Genomic DNA, 24,035 nt, shown 5'->3' with positions numbered 1-24,035 from the left:
GTAGTAGTAGTAGTAGTAGTAGTAGTAGTAGTAGTAGTAGTGGTAATAGTTGTTATAGTTGTGGTAGTATTTGTTGAAATAATAGTAGTAGTATTAATAGTTGTAGTAGTAGCAGTAATATTAGTAGTAGAAGTTTGGTTAGTCCTTGAATCATAGTATATAAATGACTACAGAAAAGTCATTATAGTATACAGAATGTTACATAATCTATAACCACGTAAACCTTTCTTTCCTTCCTGCTTTCCATCTTTCTTTCTCCTGCATTGATATTTATTTACACACAGAATACTGTGAAAAGAAAACACAAGGTTGGGATATTTCATGAAACAGAAGAGACAGAAGTCATATGGCTGCGTACAGCACTGAAATTGAAGTACTTTCATGGTCTAGTGAAGAAGAATAAACTCATCAACATCTCTGGTATTAAATGGAAGACACTAGAAAAAAAAGTTTCTAAATGCACCATCTGCATCTACATTTCCAGTGGATACTGTTGGAAATATGTAACTTCACCTTCTGAGAGAGAAAAGACACTGTCTATATTAGGTGAGAGATAAAACTGTCTGGTGTAAAATGTATTATACAGACATATATGAAATGAATGAGAGTGGAAGTTGGACCAGGCACTTTCACAACGTTTAGCAGAAAAGGTTGAAAATAGGAGAAAATGTTGTTTTCCATCTTTATAAAATGTTAGTTTATTGGCTGGTCCACAACCATCACAGAATGTTTATATGTATTTTGCTTTTTCTCTAGTATTTGTTTCTGTGACTTTACCCATCTATTTATATCATTAGTGAGAGTTATTTATTCTTAGTGTTCTATGATATGACCCAGTTGTGCTGAGCTCGACATAATGTATAGTTGTATGCATAGAGCAGCTTTGCATCATAATTAAGGGCAACACATTTACAACTGCTCCTGATTATGCAAATAAATGGCTGAAAAGCATAGATGGAAGCTAAAAAGATCCGACTATGCATTTAGTAAAAGTTTCAAGATACTCAGGATACACAAGTCAATAAATTAAAAATACTTGAAGCCCCCATAATTTACATATTCTCATACTAGCCATACAAATGCAGCAGTTTATTGTTTATACTGGTCACATGCTTTTTATTGGCTCACCAACAGGATAGATAAAATTTACACTTTCAGTATTCATGATGCAAACAGTGGAGGCGCAGCGCCAAATCTCTCTTTGGTGATATTATTACCATCGGTTTGTGCAGGAGCACATAGATTTCCATGGGGATTGCTGAGCAAGATGGGACGTTTGCAGAGGGATAGAGATTTGCACCAGCACCTGGGAGGAGATGGGTTGAGCAAGGGTGTTTCTTTTATGTACAAATCAGCAGAAATTGGAGATTTCATCATACGGAGCTAGAATAGGTCAATGGATGGAGAAGAGGACTTTTTAGGTGAATTACTTGCAGCAAACTTCCACTTCTCTTGCTTCTTACCAATAGGCTTTAATAGGAGAAATCACATTGTAATACTGCTGCTACTATCATTTTGCTGCACTGCCCACTAAATAGAGATGTCCAGGGATTATTTATCAACAGTGAGGTAACCTGAGGCAACAGGATTTGGGGGGCAGCAAATAGTTAGAAATTAATTAAAAATGCAAAATTATTGGTTTCTGTCTGCTTCATACATCTAATAATGATTAACAGGACAATATTTGCATGTTAACCTACTAGTACCAAATATTTATAGAATTATAAATGGAAATAATAATTGGATAAGACAAGACTAAATCCAGACTTAGGTGGAAGAAAAATTATCATTGATTAAAAAATAAAACAACAACTACCCAATGCCCAATCCACGCACAGTATAGTTATTTAGACGAAAAGTAGATTATTGTATTATATTAGATTTCACTAGAAAAAAATAAAAGTGTCATTGAAAGCAAAAAACTGATTTAATACCCATATGAATATGATTCCTTTTCTTTGATGAAGATTTATCCTATGACACTTCAAAAACCAGAATAGTCTTATACCCATATTATACATGGTACAGGAAGAAATAGGGAGAGCAGCCATATACATACATCAATAGATAAGGCTATGGTTGGAGAGCAGCAGTTCTTGTTGCAGCATAGACATCTCAATACTTATCTATAGGCCTGACCTAAATAGTGCTCCATAACCTGACTTCTCCTCCCTTGTTGCTCACTCATCTACAATCTACTAAGGAATAACGGAGCTTCACAATACTTGTGTCACTTTAGCACATGGAAATCACCAGACCAGAAGGGATGTTGCACTTTTAGAGCATGGAGGAATCGTGGTCAGACATCCACAGAATTTTGGAGCTTTGAAATCATCATTAGTGTGTGCTGTCAGATTAATCATAAAGGGAATATAATTTTCATTGACTGTTGCTGAAGTGTCATTGCTAGCTGCAGTGTTATGGCCAGAAAGCCTAGAACACAGAGACTAAACTAAATGTTATTCTGTGGCACAGAATAAAAGTAAAGTAACATAACATAGGAGTAAAAACCCTATGACTCAGGTCCTTCAAATTAGTTACTTATAGCCTTATCCACAACTTGTGGATATTACCAGTTTTCGCAATATTTTCTGAAACTCATTGTGTCCATGTTGTGATTTGTTCAGGGGAGAATAACCTGATTGTTGTGATTGATGATGTGGAGGACAGCAGTGATGAGAAGAAGACCCGGATTCTACAGAGTGAGCCCGAGATTAAAAGATACCTGGAGAATCTCTTCCTCTTCAGTAGATCGGAGAAGGGATCCGACTATCAGAAGCTCCTGCTTGGTGGCTCCACACTGACACCTAAGAAGAGCTTCAGAGGTTTGAGTTTTCAATCAATACAATCTGCATAAAAGTATTCTATAGGATTGGGCTGACTGTGAAAGAGACTAAAGTAGTGCCAAATATTTTTAGTTTCATGAAAACAAGCTTTTATATTTTAATAAATCATTATTTTTTAATCATAAAGTTTTTGTTTTTCCAAAATATTTTAAAATGCTGTTAGTCAGAATTATAATAAGTGGTAACTAAATATAGTTAATTACATTTTAAAAATGTTGCTTTTAATATATAGCAAGTTGGATGTTTGAACTATGTTTTATAAGGAAGGAGTGTTACTTAGTTGCCTCAATGTGTAATGGGTAAAAGGACAAGTGGAGGACAAGTGGAGGACATGAGATAACCATATGACTGGTTAGGTTAGTAAATGATGGTTATAAATGCAATAAGGAGCAGCGTTATCCACTATTTTCAAGCTATTTTGCTCTTTAGTACAATGGGCAAAACATTTTTCTGTGATTCAGTGAAGAGTGAATCCTGGCAGTGTTTAAAAGGATAAACTTTGAGAAATGTTTGTTTGTTATAGATCCCCAGCAAACCTGACCCTGGTACACAGCAGCAGTGTTATCACCATCCAGACACTGACAGGTTTGATAACAAACTAAAAATAAAACATTTGTAAACATTTTTTTAGAGGTACTACATCCCACTGTTTGTTCAAGCTGTAGGCTAATTTCTCTACTTAATACAGATCTGGAAATAGTATCAAAATATACTTATAAATAGGCTTGCTGCTTCTGTACCATTATGTTGGATTCATGCTAGGCCACTGTGTGGCCTGATACACTAGGAGGACTTTAAATTTGAGCTTGAGTTTTAATGCAAACAAAATGGACCGTCAACTCTGGTGTTGTCTATAAATGCTGAAAAATCCTTTGACAGGATTTCATAGTCATTTATGTTTTGTACATTAAAAAGGAATCAATGGTCACTTTATGCATGGTATTGAAGCCTTATAGTTCAACTCTTCAGCAAAGATTGGAGCTAATGGTAATGACTCCACACCACTTACTATATCAAACAGTACAAGACAGGATTGTCCCTTGTTGCTCCTACACTTTGCTTGTAATGGAACATTTAGCTGCAAAACCTTGTGCAAATGATAACTTGCAACTTGATATATCTATTTCAAACCTTACCTATAAGAATTATGTGCCAAATAATTAAATGTTTACATTAATGTACTGTATATTAAAACACTTTTGGTCAGGCAGGAATGCCAGCGTTCACTCTGCAAAATAGGAATGAATTTCCAAAAATACTATGTTGACAATTTCCTAGGTTATATATTAAACAAAACCCTGCAGCGGTGCAAGGAGGATGCTTTGGGCTTGATTCATTAAAGAAAGTAAAGCAAACTATATCAAGGATTGAGAACACTGCACTTATTCATATTAGACTCTAACATGAGACTCTCAATTACGGATACCTCTTCCAATGTGATAATATGCAATCTGTTACGTAAATATCAATGAGGATAATATAGTAAACAATGATGGGCTAATAAATCAGACTTCTAATTTGTCACAATACAGTGCAGTCTTAGCAATAATACCTACAGTAGTAACTGTGCTCCAGCTGCCCTTGTTCACCTTATTCACCTTGTTTAAGATGTGCAGACGGCCATCTATTCTGAATTCTGGGCCTTATGTAGTTAAAGATGAACAGGACGGTGCTGAGAGTGACTTAGGCTCCAATGTATATGAATCACCAACATATAGATAAACAAAATTTTATTATACAATAAAATTATACACATATGTGTACCATATAAAGCATGCTGGAAATACATGTATGTGAATGAATATATAAAAATCTTGTCAGTTAATCGAACAAAGTTTAACTTGCCTTTTAAGAGCCAATATTAGCAAACTGTACAGATTACAATCATGTATATGAAATTGACTTACTGCCCCTATGACACATAGGCTGCCACTTGTCAAAAACACACTGTAAAAAATGCACATATAATTACATTAATCAGCTTAATGAAAATAGCCACACTTTGTAAGCTGCACAGATCTAATATAGCCGGAATGTGAGTATATTATACAATATGCCAGAAACGATTTTAGCACCTCTCCACAGCCCGCAATCAAAATGAGACCAGATTAGCAAGCCAACCAGGGTGGTCTGCTCCAACATTTTATTACAGCGTGTGCGGACAACTCACCCTCTATGACAGCTGCAAATGAAAGCTTTGTCAAATATAAGCAATCTCCACTCCTCACATGAATGTAGTTGTGATAAATTCAGGGTACTGACATGTTTCTTCATCAATAGGTGATTTCTTCAGAAGAACAATTTATATTAAATGCAACAAACTGGCAGCACATAAAACTAACTGACCCACAAAAGGCCTTTAAATAGTTGTTCAAATTAATTAAACATAATCAGCTATGCGGCACACCTGTCCTATCTATTTGTAGTGCTACACATGTGTCTAGTACGCAATTATGTACAGCACGCAATTCAGTATATAAAAGCAAATAAAATCTTAAAGAAATGTCATTGTATAAAAACCACAACTATTTCACTGGAATTATGTATAGAAGTATGACAAACGTCCTAATTAATAAACGGTATACCCTTAACTCAAAGCTCTACCCCTACAATTTCAACCTCATCTCTACTTACACTCCTTGCCGCCCCCCCTCCGCTCTGCCAATAACCGCCACCTCATTAATTCACTGGTCATTTTTTCCCACTCCAGCCTCTGGGCTGTGGAACGATCTTCCACCTTCCATCAGGTTAGCCTCTACTCTTAAGGCTTCAAGCGTGCCCTTAAGACTCATTTCTTTATTCAAACCTATCAGCCCTCCTCCGAACTCCGTTGTCCTGGCTCTCTTCCCCTGTCGGTCCCACCCTATTTGTGTCTCTCCCTTCCCTTTAGGATGTAAGCTCTCAGGAGCAGGTCCCTCTTTCCTTGTGTTCGCCTTCTAATATTCCATCACCCTCTGTACCTCTATGCTGTTTCCCTAGCCCTGTTTTCTTAAGCTTAGGATTACTACCATCACTCTCACTAACTGTCTCTCATATAATTTGATCTACATTACTGTGCTACCTGTATTTTTATTCATTCAGTATGTCTGGTCTTTGTATTTTGTTCTTCATGTATCATGTTACTTATTAGGGATCGCTGCTTTCTGTATATGTCATGTACGGCGCTGTGGACCCTTTGTGTTGCCTTATAAATAAAAGATAATAATAATAATTAGAAAATCCTATTAGCTGCGTATAATACACACCTAATGATTCACTCAGAAAGGATCATATATAATTTAATTTATAGTCACACAGAAGACATATTGTAAGTCATTCTATAATGAATATATCTAAATAGTCTCTGTGTGTGTATGTTAGGAAGTTTAGACTGTAAGCTCCAATGGGGCAGGGACTGATGTGAGTGAGTTCTCTGTACAGCGCTGCAGAATTAGTGGCGCTATATAAATAAATGATGATGATGATGATGAAATACAAACAAATACATTTTATACAAAGAGTTCAGAAAAATAATGTTTAAAAGTGCTGGAGGTATCATGTGACCACTCATTAATATTCCGACATTTGAATCAAAGTCATACATCTCATAACAGTTAAAGTTTGATTTATAATGTTCTGTTTAGAATGTTTAAGCATACATTAATAAAGACCGTTTTTCAATCGCATGAATATCTTAAATCCACCATAATTATTAGTTTTACTGAGCTCCGAACAAGGTCCGCTGCATGAGAGCTCATAATATAGTTGATTATTTTACCTCCACATCATTAATAAATATTTACAGATTTGTCTGGCTTCCCTGATAGTAGAAAAACTATTGGTGTTATGATCAGCATATCATGCCTTCATTAGTGTTTCCTGTGCTGGCTTCATAGTTCTGTAACCTACTTACCTTCCGGTGAGTTCTGGCTTTGACCCTGGCTTTTGACATTGGTGATTTCTGGCTCTGTCTAATGGTTTTGCATATGAGTGACTTCTGTCTCTGACTACTAGCTTTGGATATCAGAGACTTCTGCCTCTGACTATTGGCTTTATCTATTGAAGATTTCTTGCTCTGATTAATACTTTTTCTCAGCATCATGCTATAAGTAGACTTACCTTCACTGAATTGTATGCTACTAAGGATGTCTGGACACCTGCTTCATACTGAGGGGCTTCAGGCCTGTCTTAGAAGTGACTCTGAAAAGAGAGTCCCTAAAGACGAACGCACTGAAGCAGCATACTTGTGTGTTTTCAATAGCTTGCACTTACCCTTGAGGGTTAAATTATCCTGGGATCAGGCTGACCAATAGGGGAAAAAGTGGGAGGGCTGGTCACCTTATATATCCCCTTGGAAAGAATCCAGATCTTTCTGCTTCACGAGATCCCGCCCACCCGTCTTTGGATTCAAGTTCTGTTGGCTTTGTGTTTTAATCACTGTTTTTTCCAGCGTCTCAGAGCAGGCACAGTAGGTAGGAAGGGCACTGCGGGCAGCGGCTGATGAATACGGTGCTATCGCTGATTGGCCTCAGGTCACTGCCCCCTTTGAGGTAAAGCGACTCTTGGTCCTTTTTGTGTGAGGGATCCGTTAATGTGAGTTGTGAGGGGGTGGGGTCACCTGCCACCAGATTTAGCGCCGGCCAAGCAGTTAGGGAGTAGTCCGGTTTTTGTTATGTGGATACAAGGCCAGTTGCCATGTTCACACTTGGTTCCGCTATCAGTCGCTAGCTGTCTCGCAGTGCACTTTCTCGGACACCAATTCAGATAAATAAACTGTGTCCTAATTTTGCCACGTATTACAGTTCTTGTGTCATTATTTTAGTTATGTTAAGTAAGTAATGTAAGATTATACAAGGTATGGGGAAGGTTTGAAATGAGGCATCCAAGTTATGATGGTTATTACCTCATATAGTACTGCACATACTAACCTGCTGGTTGAGCTTGACCCTAATACAATGGACTGTATTATCACTGTCTTATTTACATACCAGCTAATGTCGCTCATCAGCATCTGTACCATGTGTTTCCAGCCATACTGAATCATTCTTGTCTATACTGTGTCATTTATTATTTACACCTGCTAGGTAATCCAATGCAAGGTAGAGGCAGGAAGAAAGTTCACACAACTGTAAATTTATTTGTAACATGTTGAAAACATCCAGAGTAACCGATGATCAGATACAGAGAGAACTCAGCTTGCTACTGATTAATGAGCACAGAACAAAGTCTCTAGTAATGGCAGTCTCAGACAGCTGTAGTAATTAAAAAATCATCAGAGACATTGGCAGTCTGTAGTGCTTCAAACAGAATAATAACACTTCAGAAAGTGGGAGCAAAAAATAGCACATTTACACTTGATTAATTTTGCTAAACACAGCCGGTACTTGGCTCTGCCAGACAATTATCAACATTTTCAGGGGCTGATATCTGAAATATTGTTTAGAAATGAGGCAATTAATTATTCATAATAAAATAATAATTACATAACAGTCATTTACAAATTTTATAAAATCTGATGATTATTTTTTTTTTTTTTAGCATATAACTGTGTTCAAACTTGATAAGCTTGAGATAGATTCCTGCATCTAAGTTATGCTTAGTTTCAGGCTGATTACACTGTAATCATGAACTTGATGATGAGGTCTTCCATTTAAAATTAATTAAATAAAATCAAATTATTTGTTTTACGTATTTTTCACACAATATGAAGAAATAATATTAGCATTTCCATAGGAAACAGACTCTTGTTTACATAGATTAACAGATTTAGTCAATTTAAATTAATTTTATTTTTGTGCACTTGGCTACTGTGATGGGTGATTTTTATTACAACAAAAACATCAAAACTATGTTTAATATGTGTTTCGAAATGATGTCAAAACATTATTTTAATTTTTCTTTTTAGAAATCATGGTGCAGGTTTAAATATATCTTAATACAAATATTAATGTACTTGCAAATATAGTCATTCTTTTTTTTTATAGTAACATTAGTGCAAATTTATCTGAATATAACACGGTGTTATTTCAGACAAATTTCGAAAAGGCAAGTCTTCACAAAAGGACACGATTGAAGATCATTACCAGCGGGGAAGAAGTTCAGGTAATAACATTTTCAGGAAACATCCTATACCTTGTATCATCCCCAGAATCATTGTTTAGCATATAACACACCTGCAATGAATCACAGGGCATTAATAATATAAACAATGTTGTAGAAAGCAGCTCCTTGGATAAACCAAATCAGTTGATATATATACGAGGGGGTACCCAAAAGAAACCAGAATCAATTTATAAAAAATAGTGTATTTATTTGTACATTTTAAAACTTCAGTTACCTACAACCTACTCTCCACTTGAATCAATGCATTTGTCCAAATGTTTTTTCCATTGCTCAAAACATTTTTTAATCTCATCGTCGTTGATGCCTTTTAGTACTTTTGCCTTTTTTGTTTCACCTCTTCAATATCAGCAAAACGTTTTTCTTTACGGTCTTTTTTCATCAGAACAAATAAAAAAAAAGTTGAACGGAGCAAGATCGGGTGAATACAGTGGGTGAGGCAAAGGTATCATGTTGTTTTTGGCTAAAAATTGTGTAACACACATCGCTGTGTGGGCAGGTGCGTTATCATGATGGACGAACCAGTCACCTGTTTGCCACAAATCAGGACTTTTTTCCTCAATCCTGACGCTACCTTTTCAAAACTTCCAAATAAATTCTTTGGATGACTGTTTAACCCTAGGTTACAAATTCTGAATGCACAATCCCTCTCACATCAAAGAAACAAATGAACATTGTTTTCACATTTGACTTCACTTGTGCCCAAGTCCTCGTTTAAAATTTGCTGACAGGAACTTCATGAAATCCCAGTCCACTCTGCAAGTTCATCAATGGTCCAACGACGATCTTCCAAAATGGCTTGACAAATTTTCATCACATTTTCCTCTGTTCAGGCCATACAAGGACGTCCGGAACGAGCTTGATTGTCAATTGGCACTTCACCTCATTTGAAACTGGACAACCATTCGTAAACTTATGTTTTTCTCACGACAGCTTCCTTGTATGCTGCTTGTAGCATAACAACCATTTCTGCTGCATTTTTTCCAAAAAGAAAACCAAATTTCACAGCAGCACGTTGTTCGCGTGAATCAGCCTTCACAAAAATAGGCGAAAGATTGAATAAGTCGTTGACAAAAAAATGACTAGAGTCAAACGCTACCTTCCTCCCGCAATGTCGGCAGGCATAGTGGCTCAGAATAGTTCTGCAAACATTCACCTAGCGGCAGAAGCCCATACTACAAGTTTCCCACCTTCTAGAACATGATTCTGGTTTCTTTTGGGTACCCCCTTGTATACTCGTATTATTTGGTACTTTATTTGGCACAAAACAAATATATTTTTTATTTTATATTACAATTATCACACTGTATCTACAAGCATACATTTTATTCACATGCTTATATGACTGCATGTTTGCCTGTATATACCATGATGTTATATCAAAAAACATCAGTTAATAAAATATTAAAAGTCTTCAGAAAATGACATGATTCGTGATCTTCATCACCAACGGGAAAGGAGTGTAAGACAGTGGATTCTAAACTTTCTCAAGACATCCATAAAATAAAAATAATTGCCAGGTAGTCCCCTGCCGGTTTCTGCCCCAGAAAGCAGTAGCCCAGAATGATCACACATAGTACACATGCACTGAATGAATGGATGGTAACACTATGTTGTAGTAAGCAGCCTCCGGGTAATTAGGATAAAAAGAAATAGTGGATTTATACTCAGTTTAGTTTGTTCTGCATCCGGCACCTGGCAAATAGTTTTATATCTCATAATGCCTATATCATGCTAAATCTAGCAACATACATTTTAGTAACATGCTTACCTGTCTGTATATATCATGATGTTATTTCAGTTAGAGGTTTATTTGGAAAAAACAAGTCTAAAGCAGATCACATGACACCGGATCACCCTCACCAGAGGGGCAGGATTGCAGGATATACTGACACCTCAATATTTTTGTCAAGAATCAGTATCTGAGTATGATCACTTAATGCATATGGCACATACACTGAATCAAGAGGCGGAAATAATACTAGATGAACATTTGTATTGAAAACAGTTTATTGAAAACTTGGATTATCAGAATTAGAGGAATTATATTCATCTTTTAGTTACACTGCATCTGGAACCTGATAAAAAAGTTTATTATATTTTTAATACAAAGTCATTCAGATATTAGCAAATTTATTTATATTGCTGCACATTTGCAGCATAAAACATGATGCTATTACAGGGACACATTCATCCTATCAGGACGTGTCCAGCAAATCACATAACTCTTGGTCACCATCTCCGGTAATGAGTTTGTCAAACATCCTCATTATGTACGAAATACTCTTAAATGATCAAGGTCAGGTTCTGTTACCTGAAATCAGTAGCCCATAGTGATCACTTAATGTGTTTAACACATACAATGAATCAAAGGGAAGTGATAATATGAAAATTTTCCTAGAGAGCAGCAGAATTAGTGGATATAAAACCATTTTATTCTTGCACTGCATTTGTCTTCTGATATGTTTTTAATATTTCTTACAATAAATATAACTGTATATCCAAGTGTAGTACTGTAAGGCAGAAGTGCTAACCACTTAGCCACCGTGCTGCCCTAACTATGAACTTGATTAATATTCAATTAATAATTGTTAAATAATGACTTAACAATAATTATTTATTATCATTTTTTTCTGTGCGTTCTTTCGTTACTTTATGTTCAACATATATATTGGAGGTATCCTGCAGTGTGATGTCTGTTAGAGCAGAGCGGATCTAGACCTGTATTCATCACCAGACGTATCTTCAGATCCGCTTCTTGAATACGGACGTGCATATGCCCGAATTATGTGTATTTTCAATCAATCAGACCCAGAGTGAATGGAATGGTAGTAATAATACTAGATGGACATTTTTACAGAAACAAGCCTATCGGTAACTTGGATTATCAGAACTAGTGAATTTATGTTCATTTTAAGTTACACTGCATTTGCAAACTGATAAAACTTTTTAAATATTTCTTCTTATAAATATAAGTTTACATTCAAACATTTGCAATTTGATCTCATATTTATATTGCTACATATAACATAATGTTATTACAGGGCAATATCCATCACAACAGGACCAGTTTCCAACTAATCACATGACTCCTGGTCACCGGCAGCCAAGGACTATAGGACATAGCGGCACAACAGGTAATAATTTTAGGAAGTAACATCCTTTGTTTTGTAGGAAAAATAATTACATGATATGGTCAGGTACTTCCACCAGGAATCAGTATCTGAGAATGGTCCCTGCATATGGCAGATTCACTGACTAAAGCAGCAGCAATAATACTAAATGAACATTTTTGTAAAAGACAGCCCAGTGGTAATGTGGGCGAACATAATTAGTGGATTTATATTAATTTTATCTGTACTTTTGGCACCAGAAAAAAAAATTGTTAAATTAATACTAATTTTACTTTGAATATATCTATGTTATGTACATGTTTATGTTGCTGCAAGTTTACCTGCATATAACATGGTGCTATTACAGGGACACAACCGAAGAAGATTCAGACAAATTTCATGAGTCAGAGTCATCGTCCCCGGCAGGGAAGAACTCCACTAAAAATTGGCGTCACAGGTAATAATTTTAGCAATTAACATTCTTTATTTCGTAGGAAATACCCTTAAATGATCACAGTCAGGTTTTGCCACATGAAATTATGTTGCTCTAAATTATCAAAAGTGTTTCTCACATACACTGAATTATAGATCAGTGATAATATGAACATTTTCCTAGAAAACAACAGATTTAGTGGATTTATATTCATTTTATTACTACAGTGTATTTGTCATCTGATGTTTTATATTTCTTACAATAAATATTACTGTACAATTATATTTCTGTATTTACATTGCTGCAAATTTTCCTGTATATAACATGCTGGTGTTTTAGAGCCATCTTCATCACAACAGAAGAAGCCACCAGCATATCCTGATCCCCCTCACCATCAGGCCAGCTATACAGGATATCCTGATGATACAGGTGATAAATGTGTCAAAAATATAACTTACTTTGTATGAAATTCGCTGCATCTAATTACATATTACAGAGTAAAACCAAGTTGCTTATATTTCAGAGTTTGAACCTGAATAAGCACAGGACAGTAATAGTGGCTTATAGACAAGTAATAATAATCATACGTCAATCTCTGTGTTTATCCCTGTTTGTGAATGTGCATACTTTCATAGAATTATATATTGTACAAGTTAACCCGTGCATGATACTCATGCATTCTAGTCAAATCAAGCTACTTAAGGTGTTAAAAAGGTTCTTGTCATGCATTTGGGCCATAGCCCAGGCCTCCTCAGGGGAAGAGCGTTACTTCCCGACGTAAGCGCCCTTTTTTAACGTGGTTTTGTCCACATGTCACCACCTCATCATTCTTCTCCCTCACCTCAGCCTTCATTTTCATCGCCAAATCTATTCAGATGTCTATCCAGACACAGGGATCTCTCTCAGCGGTCCTGAGTATCACACTCCTCTCACTCTGTCACCCCCGGCAACCACCAACCACTCCCCACTGTCACCCCTGGCAACCACCAACCACTCCCAACTGTCACTTCTCCCTCAAGAAATATATACATATTTTTTTTAAATCTTTATAAACACTTTTAACAATTAACAAATTAAATTAACAAATTAAAAACATCTTAGTATACCAAATTTCAGCCCTTTCTGAATTTTTTTTTACACACACACTAAGAATTTAGTAGGTCAGTGTATAACTCCGCCCAGCAGGTGGCGCTGCAGCTTGGTTTTATTTTTTACACACACACACACACAGAGACTAACACACTCCACTAGACATTTATATTATAGATTGATTTTTTGTAATGAACTTTTATTTTTAGTTAGAAGTGAGTCTATAAAGATTTACTGAACTATGAACTTGCTTTTCTTCTAATAATTGTACTTGCTTTACTAAGAGTCACTTTGCATAAAGGATTTAGTGCTATATATTATATTTCAATTATTTAGGATTTATAGTTCAATCATTTTAAGTAATCACAGAGTGCTGTTCATGTTGACTTTCCTTCCCCTATTGATAAGGGCTGGCAGTGTAACACTCCTATAGGTAGGTGTTGTTAGAGTGCAGTGCGGATAGTACCTGCTCTCTGGATGCTCTTCTTTGCATTACGACCTGGCAGTGGGACAGATAACCCTCGGGTCACCAATACAAGTAGGACACCAATAATTAAGTAAAGGCCAATTTTTTATTCAAGAACAATATATTGCTAAAATGTTTTTTGAGGGGCAAATAATGATTAGCAACAAATACCACATAATTACAATTTTCTAGTTATAAGCAATGCTACTCACAAATATTTTGCTTCTAATCTAAATCAATATTTTCTGTCTAAGTGTTTTGACAACAGTATTTAGAAATAGCACAGCAGATTAAACATATTTTTACATTTCTACATACAGAATATCAGATAAAACAATTACTATTTTCCTTTCTCTATGAACAATCAGTAGTCTTTGTGGTAATGAATGTAGCTAGGCAATATGGCTGCCAACCACAAGATGGAGGATGTCTCTGAGGTGACAGCCACAATATGAAGGATGTCTCTGAGGTTACAGTTAGTTACAGTAATATTGGAGGTTCTGTGTGACTGAGGTAAGACTCTCTGTCACTGGACACACATCACACTTATCTAGTGATTAAACATAACGTTCAGCCAAATGTTCAGTACATTTCTTCTTATAAATTGGGAGGAATAAATAATACTGATATTCAGTTTTTAGGAAAAGTCACAATATTAAGCCAACAGACATTTGTAGCATCCATTTTATTATTGGCGGAGAATGACTGTGGCTGGGATCAGTGTTCTGAACATCTTTATATGTGCTCCAGCTTTGGTAGGGGGAGCTGGGACTGTAAATGTATTTCTTTTTATACTGTTCATGTATTTATTTATTATAAGATTGGTTAGTAAACTTGTTCCTGTGACTTTTCTAAGTGTTTTTAAGAAAATTCTTAGAGAGATAGGGAATAAGGAAATAAAAATCACAGATTGATGTAAATTATGTTAAGTTAAAATTGCGTAAATTACAAGTTTAGAGAATATATTGCATCCTGATGCTAAATATTGAAAGTGACATTTCAGACTTTGTGGGGCCAGGCATGAACAGAGGGGGGGGCTGGATTACCCCCTGCCAAAATGTGTCAGAAACTGTATAAAAGAGCTGTATTTTCTATTTTAACTGTTATATACCATCTGAACTTCTGGAAATCACTAATACCTCTAACTATAAGGACCCCTTGAGCAATAAAACATCACTGCTGCAATATCCTGCTTTGACACCTATTTACCTGCTGTAATTCCTGTGACCACCAGATTAGAGCACTCTATTCTGTTATCCAGCTGTTCTGAGGTTTGGACCCAGCATCTAGTAACAACACTCTTCCCACTACCCTGCAGCTCTGGCCCTTGTGAGAGGCCAGTGGGAACTATCCACAATGACTCTGATCTAAAGTAAGAGGTTAAGTCTACAAGCTCAGGTGCCCAGCAAGGGGGTGCACTAGCAGTAAGAGTTTCCCAGAATGACGCAGATCCAGGTGCCAGTGAAGGAGCCTGGAGGTGGCAGCAGAGTGCCCCCTATAGTGTTTACGAGATCAAGAAGAATGGGAGCACCTCAGTATGAAGGGCACCCACTGACAACTGAATAGGAGGAGTCTTAGCGAGAATTCTGCCCCCAGATAGGGTATTACCATCCAATCCACAGACGGTGATGCTTGAGTTCAAATTGATGGAAGGAATTCCGAGAGTCTGAGCCAACTGAAGATCCAAAGAGTTACCTGCTGCACCAAAGTCAAGACTTTATCAGGATCCATGGAGAATCTGGATGAGCAGATTGCATATCCCAAAAAGGTCACAATGGAAACTTCAAACTCACACTTTTCAGGCTTCGCGTATAATTGATGCTGGCGAAGTTTCTGCAGTACATCCCGAACATGCTGGGCTAACAACTGTGAGTAAATCAAAATGTCGTCCAGGTAGACCACGATCATTTTGCCCAGGAACTCCCATAAAACATCATTAATGAGATCCTGGAATACCGCCGGAGCATTGCAGAGTCGGAATGTCATGACTAAGTACTCATAGTGTCCAGAGTGAGTATTAAAGACTGTCTTCCACTCAATCCCTATTCTTATCCGTATCAAGTTATAGGCACCCCAGAGGTCAATTTTAGAAAAAATGGTGGCTGATTTGAGTTGGTCAAATAGTACATAAATCAGGGAAAGAGGGTATGTGTTTCTTGACTGATTTTGTTCAAACAGTGGTGATCAATACAGGGCCGCAAGCTACCATCTTTTTGGCTACAAAGAAGCAACCGGGTCCCACAGGAGACTTAGAAAGCCGAATGAATCCTTTTTGGAGACTCTCCTTCACGTATTGCTCAATTGCTTGATTCTCAGGAATAGAGAGAGGATATAAACGACCTTTAGGTAAATTATTTGGAGACCTAGGCGCACCTCTTCTCCAGCGCCTAGGGCTGGCCATTTCCTGATTTATTAGGGCAGGCACAGAGTAGATGATCCTTGTTGCTGCAATACATACAGAGGCCCTGAACGTTCCTCTGAAGAGAGACGGTAGGCACCTAATTGCATGGGCTCTGGAATGTCCAGCGGGGTGGAGTAGAATATTGGCGGAGAGCCAAAAGGAATGGACATATCTCTTTCCGCTTTCCTATCCTTGATCCTACGGTCAATCTTAATTACCAACTGCATAGGATTTTCGAGAGAAGTCGGTATAGGGTACTGCACCAACGAATCTTTAATTTGCTCAGAGAGACCTAGGCGGAATTGGCTCTGGAAGGCAGGGTCATTCCATTCACTATCCGTGGATCATCGCCTAAACTCTGTACAGTATTCTTCAGCAGTGCGTCGTCCTTGTTTCAGGGCTCTGAGGCAAGTCTCTGCAGAAGCCACCCTGTCTGGAACATCATAAAGCATACCCAAGGCATTGAAGAAGGCGGTTAAACACGAGGAGCAATCCAATCCAAAGCAGATACAGGGCAGGTCAGCAAACAGAGACTGAGAACTATAACTGGCAGGGAGGCCAATCAGAATAGAGGGACTACAACTTCAGTAATCAGGCTGTTAATTAATCTCCCCTCAGTGTGCGTACGCGCCCAGCTGTCATTATAGCCAGGCCCCGGCAGTGAACCGAAAAGCGTCCCGGCCATCACCATGACGTGTAGGTAGAAGTGACGTCCCAGTCATCATGGTGACGGCTGGGGAAGCCCGAGGCGGACAGGAGCGAGCCGCAGTGGCCAGCTGTGGAGCCGCGGTTCGTGACACTATGGTGTAAAATGTGAAGTCAGAAGAACTGTTGTAAGTCTATTTGGTGGCTTTGCACATCCTGGTGTTAGAAGATAGCAGTGTCATCTGTGATAGCTTCAAAGCCCCCTGCGGTGAGTTATATCCTGACACAAGTTAGTTTTTGGGACACCTGAATAGACTTTTGGAGCCGTTCACAGCTTGACATCCTTGCAGACAAAGGCAGCATTTGAAGACTGTCTATATGAACTCCAAAGAAAATGTCTTCAGATTTCTTATTTTGAGAAATCTGTATGGCACTCCAGTCTGATGAGCAGAAATCACACCCGGGTTGTGAATTATACTTACTAGCGGTACCTGGAAACAGCTATAATCACATGTCTTTGGGAAAGGGATGTCCCATTGTTATAATCCCATCATGTTTTTTTATTTAAATGTGCAGGAGAATATGACTGGTTTATTGAAGGGGGGGGGTTATGTCTCTGGGATATATTTGTGAAGAGTTACCAAAGGTCAAAACGTTTGGAATATTTGTGAGCAAACTATTGTGACACCCAGGGGACATTACTGCCCCCCTATTAGCATCAACACTGCCCCTGTGAAGGCCATCCCATTTCATTTTGCTTAAAAAACCTGTGTTGTGAAGTGGCAAATTGTCAGTCTTTTGGGAATCAATCAATCAATCATTATTGATAAGCTGTCCATCTTCACACCAATTTCTCTTGGCCAGAAAATACCACTTATCTTTAAGTTATACTCTGAATGTAATCCCTTTAATTTAAACTGTTTTGCTTGTTATGTATGTCATGTCATGTTAGTTGTTTTTAATAACTAATAAGCATTGTACATTCTGTATATTAAATCTAAAAATGTAATTGTTTGTGTCCTTATTGCTCTAAACAAATTTATTGCCTGTGTAGAAGAGATAAGATTCCTTGACATGCTAAAGCCTTTCATTGCTGAGGTGTGAATTGCGAATACATTTGTATACCAAGCCTTGTGTGTAAGCAAAAAGGAGGGGAAAGTAGATCTGCACAGATTTAGAACTAATCTCATCCCTACATATATATACAAATTATGGGTTAAGGTAAGAGGGTACTCTTCAAACTAATAATTATTAGAGAACAAAAGACAAGAGTTGGTATTATAGAAGGCACTCCAGTCCTATATCAAACAGATTTTTATTTATACTATTAAAAGTTAATCTTTATTGGTTTATAATTAAATTCCAAATAAATACAGAAATATCCAATATAATTTCACAGAACCTTATTCAATAGTGAAATATAGTTAAAATATATAGATATGAATATATGAGATAGAAATAAGTGAATTAAAATATGTTTTATCCCTTTTCATACTGCAGCCTCGAACTGGGTTTTTTCCGGGGTGAGTCCCGGCAACCCGAGTCGAGGCTGTAGTATGAATGACTCCAGGTTTAATTCCTGGGTCAGCTGACCTGGGAATTAGACCCGGGTCTTTTGGTGGGGTAATTCCCGGATCCAACCCGGGTCGCCTGCACTATGAATGGTGGGACCCGGGTTTTTCAACCTGGGTCTCACCAGACATAATGTTAATGTTAGGGAAAAAAAAAACATCACAAGAGGAACCAGTCAGAGCTCCTCTTGTGATATTGTCATGGAGGCCTGGGTAGACACATGTTCAGTATGAACAAGGTCTACCCGGGAATTTGAAAGGTAAGAGCTTCTGCCGCCCGGCAATATACCGGGTTCATATACCCGGGATATTGTCTGGCCGGCAGTATGAAAGCGGTGTTATCAACCCCTAGGTAGGGCCAGCATAACCAGGTTTAGATGTATCTGATTCTCGTTTATGGTAGTATTATTGTATCAATAAAGTAGCCAATTAATACCATATTTGTGTCGTTCTTTATTTTACTGTGTTTACTTATGAGTTTTCAATGTTTTCAATATATATTATTGCAGTATTCACAAATTTGTATGGTGCATAATTAACACCCTGATGTAGATTATTGCCCAAATTAACTTATCTCCCATACTAAACCCCCGGTCAGTATAGTTTTAATAATATAAAAAAAAATACTTTTTGATATGGGACCGGAGTGCCTTCTATAATACCAACTATTGACTTTTGTTCTCCAAGTGTGTGCCTGCATATACATTTGTGTCATAGAGCCTTTAGGGGTTAAGAGTTAACCCTTTGATTGCTGGCGTGTGCCTTGCTAACTGTGTGTAACATGAAGTGCTCATTCCGTGCCAGCGTGAGGCAGTATATTGGGGTCCTATTGCCCTTATTAAATAAGTGGTGGCAAACCGAAGTGGGTGTGGTTGTGTGAGCGCTGTTTGAGGTGATTCTGCAAATCTGCAGTCTGTGCGATAGGCGAGAGAAAGATTTAGTGCTGGGAACGTGTGTAACCCTATACAGTAAACACTTCCAAGTCACGAGTGCACAGAGTGCGGGTTGTGACTGGTAAAGGCCGTTAGGAAAGGGGTCCTGACAAAATAGAGGTGATATATTGTCTGACTGTGGGAGTATATGATAAGACATCAAATCAGGGAGTAGCGCAGAGGGCTCATCTCAGACACAGTTTATTTTTGGAAAGTATGAGGCAGGTTTAAATATATCTTATTACAAATATTAGCGTACATCTAAATATGGTAATTTATTTTATTTAATAGTAACATTAGTATAAATTTATCTGAATATACGCGGTCTAATTTCAGATATGCCTGGAAGAAAAGACAAGTCTTCAGAAAAGGACATCATTCACAATCATCACCAGCAGGGAAGAAGTTCAGGTAATAACTTTTTCAAGAAACATCCTTTACCTTGTATCATCCCCAGAATCATTGTTTAACACATAACACACCTGCACTGAATCACAGGGCAACAATAATATGACCAATGTTGTAGAAACCAGACTCCTTGGATAAAACAAATCAGTGGATATAAACTCGTATTATTTTTGTACTTCATTTGGCACCCAACAAATATGTTTTATATGTTTTATTTTATAATACAATTATCACACTGTATCTAAAAACATACATTTTATTCACATGCTAATATTTCTGTATGTTTGCCTGTATATAACATGATGTTATATCAAATAAACATCAGTTACTAAAATACAAGTCTTCAAAAAATTACGATTCGTGATCTTAATCACCAGCAGGGAAGGAGTGTTAGATATTTTGGATCCACAGGTAATAATATAAAAATAATAATTTATTTTGTAGGACATTTCTTTTAAACTATTAAGGTCAGTTTCTGGCCCAGAAAGCAGTAGCCCAGAATGATCACACATTATACACATACACTGAATGAATGGATGGTGATACTATGTTGTAGTAAGCAGCTCCGGGTAATTAGGATAAATAGAATTAGTGGATTTATACTCAGTTTAGTTTTGTTCTGCATCTGACACCTGGCTAATAGTTTTTATATTTAATAATGCAAATATCATGTCTAACAACAAACATTTTATTTATGTGCTTATCTGTCTGCATATAACATGATGTTATTTCAGTTAGAGGTCTATTTTGGGAAAAAACAAGTCTTAAGCAAATCACATGACCCAGGATCAAACTCACCAGCAGGGCAGGATTGCAGGATATACTTACACATCAATTAATATTTTTGTCAAGACTCATCTTTATTTTGTTGAAAATACCATTTAATTATTAAGGTCAGGCTCTGTCACCTGAAATCAGTAGCCCAGAATGATCACTTAATGTGTTTAACACATACAATAAATATAACTGTACATCCAAGTGTAGCAAATTTATTTCCAAGTTTACATTACTACAACTTTTCCTGTATATAACTTAATGTTATTTCAGGGCCATCTTCATCACGAAAGGACAAACCTATGCGTAATGACCTCCCTCATCAGCCGCCCAGCAGTACAGGAAATCCTGATAATAAAGGTGATAATTGTGTCAAGAAATATAAATTACTTTGTAGGAAATGTATCTGCATGTTCATCTTCATCTGCAGACATGGACTAGAGGACTCGTCTGAGACTGTAATCAATACATTGAGTTCCGATACACAAGTCCTGTCAGTGACATTATCCTGTTCTCTATAACATAGGATGACTTTTTGTCTTGTGTATTTTTCTAACAAGCATTTAAAAGTAACATTGTATGGTCTTCATCATGGAGAAATATATCTCTTTCATGTTCTTATTATAATTCTATATGATAACCAAGACAGATAATCATTTGTCACAATGAAAAGTAATACAGGGAAATGTCAGCTGATCTGGTCTAATTTTATGTTTTATTTACTTCTATATAACGTCTTATTGTATCCTGTGTTCAGAGTGAGTGTGTCTGGTGTCACATTATGTTATCATTGTTACCTAATCTTACTTGTATGTAATACTAATAATATTGCATCTCAATAGTAAACAATTGCTTAATTTCCACACAGTAATAAGTTATAACTATGAACTTGTTTAATATTCAATTAATAATTGTTAATAATGAATCAACAATAATTAATTATTATCCTTTTTTTCTTTGCGTTCTTTCGTTTCTTTATGTTCAACATATATATTGGAGGTATCCTGCAGTATATTGTCTGTTAGAGCAGAGCGGATCTAGACCTGTATTCATCACCAGACGTATCTTCAGATCCGCTCCTTGAATACGGACGTGCATATGCCTGAATTATGTGTGTTTTCAATGACTCAGACCCAGAGTGAATGGAATGGTAGTAATAACACTAGATGGACATGTTTACAGAAACAAGCCTTTTGGTAACTTGGTTTATCAGAACTAGTGAATTTATATTCACTTTAAGTTACACTGTATTTTCAAACTGATAATACTTTTGAAATATTTCTTCTTATAAATATAAGTTTACATTCAAACATTTGCAATTTGATCTCATATTTCTATAGCTACATATAACATAATGTTATTACAGGGCAATATTCAGCACAACAGGACCAGTTTCCAACTAATCACAGGACTCCTGGTCACCGGCAGCCAAGGACTATAGGACATACAGGTAATAATTTTGGGAAGTAACATCCTTTGATTTCTAGGAAAGATAATTACATGATCTGGTCAGTTACTTCCACCAAGAATCAGTATGTGAGAATGGTCACTGCATATGGCAGATTCACTGACTGAAGCAGCAGTAATAATACTAAATGAACATTTTTGTAAAGACAGCCCAGTGGTAATATGGGCGAACATAATTAGTGGATTTATATAAATTGTATCTGTACCTTTGGCACCAGAAAAAAATAATTGTTTACTTAATACTAATCTTACTTTATATCTGAATATATCTATGCTATGTACATGTTTATATTGCTGCAAGTTTACCTGCATATAACATGGTGCTATTACAGGGACACAACCGAAGAAGATTCAGACAAATTTCATGAGTCAGGGTCATCGTCCCCGGCAGGGAAGAACTCCACTAAAAATTGGCGTCACAGGTAATAATTTTAGCAATTAACATTCTTTATTTCGTAGGAAATACCCTTAAATGATCACAGTCAGGTTTTGCCACATGAAATTATGTTGCTCTAAATTATCAAAAGTGTTTCTCACATACACTGAATTATAGATCAGTGATAATATGAACATTTTCCTAGAAAACAACAGATTTAGTGGATTTATATTCATTTTATTACTACAGTGTATTTGTCATCTGATGTTTTATATTTCTTACAATAAATATTACTGTACAATTATATTCCTGTGATTACATTGCTGCAACTTTTCCTGTATATAACATGTTGGTGTTTCAGAGCCATCTTCATCACAACAGTACAAGCCACCAGCATATCCTGATTGCCCTCACCAGCAGGCCAGCTATACAGGATATCCTGATGATGCAGGTGATAAATGTGTAAAAATTAGAGATGGTCACTGACCCCCGTGTTTTGGTTTTGGATTCGGTTTTGGATCTGGATTACCGTCGTGTTTTGGTTTTGGTTTTGGTTTTGCAAAACCGCCATTGCGTGTTTTGGTTTTGGTTTTGGTTTTGTTTGGTTTTGTTTTGCTATTTTTTGGGAAAATCCATGTTTTTGGGCCTAAATTAACCCAATTTAGTGCTCCAACTGTTTTAGAGACAAGTAATCTAATTGTTGAGGTAATAAATCATCCAAAAAAACAGTTTAATTCTTCGTTGGTAGGCCTATTCTACACACAAAACAGATTGTCTTCCTCTCCATCTATGCATATTGGCAATGCAGCCATCGTCTTTGAATGTATATTACACCCTACACTTATAGTTAAATATGTAAAGAAATGGAAAAAGCCAGTTTGGTTTCTGTCTCTCAAGGCCCCCCTCCACTTGTATAAAATACCAAAAAATTCAGCCATTATAGACTGTACAATATTAATTGACATGGAGAAAGCCAGTTTGGTTTCTGTCTCTCTAGGCCCCCCTCCACTTGTATAAAATACTAAAAAATTCAGCCATTATAGACTGTACAATATTAATTGACATGGAGAAAGCCAGTTTGGTTTCTGTCTCTCTAGGTCCCCCTCCACTTGTATAAAATACTAAAAAATTCAGCCATTATAGACTGTACAATATTAATTGACATGGAGAAAGCCAGTTTGGTTTCTGTCTCTCTAGGCCCCCCTCCACTTGTATAAAATACTAATAAATTCAGCCGTTATATACTGTACAATATAAATTGAAATGGACAAAGGCAGTTTGGTATCTGTCTGCATCAGATCCTCTCTCCACTAGGAGTAAAATAGAAAACTATTCAGCCGTTATATAATCTAGAATATAAATAGAAATTGAGAAAGGCAATTTGGTATCTGTCTGCATCATAATCATCAACATCA

Source organism: Mixophyes fleayi, chromosome 7 (assembly GCF_038048845.1).
Source record: "Mixophyes fleayi isolate aMixFle1 chromosome 7, aMixFle1.hap1, whole genome shotgun sequence".
Classification (NCBI taxonomy): Eukaryota; Metazoa; Chordata; class Amphibia; order Anura; family Limnodynastidae; genus Mixophyes; species Mixophyes fleayi.
The sequence above is the reverse complement of the archived record's forward strand: the minus strand, read 5'-3'. Positions refer to the sequence as shown.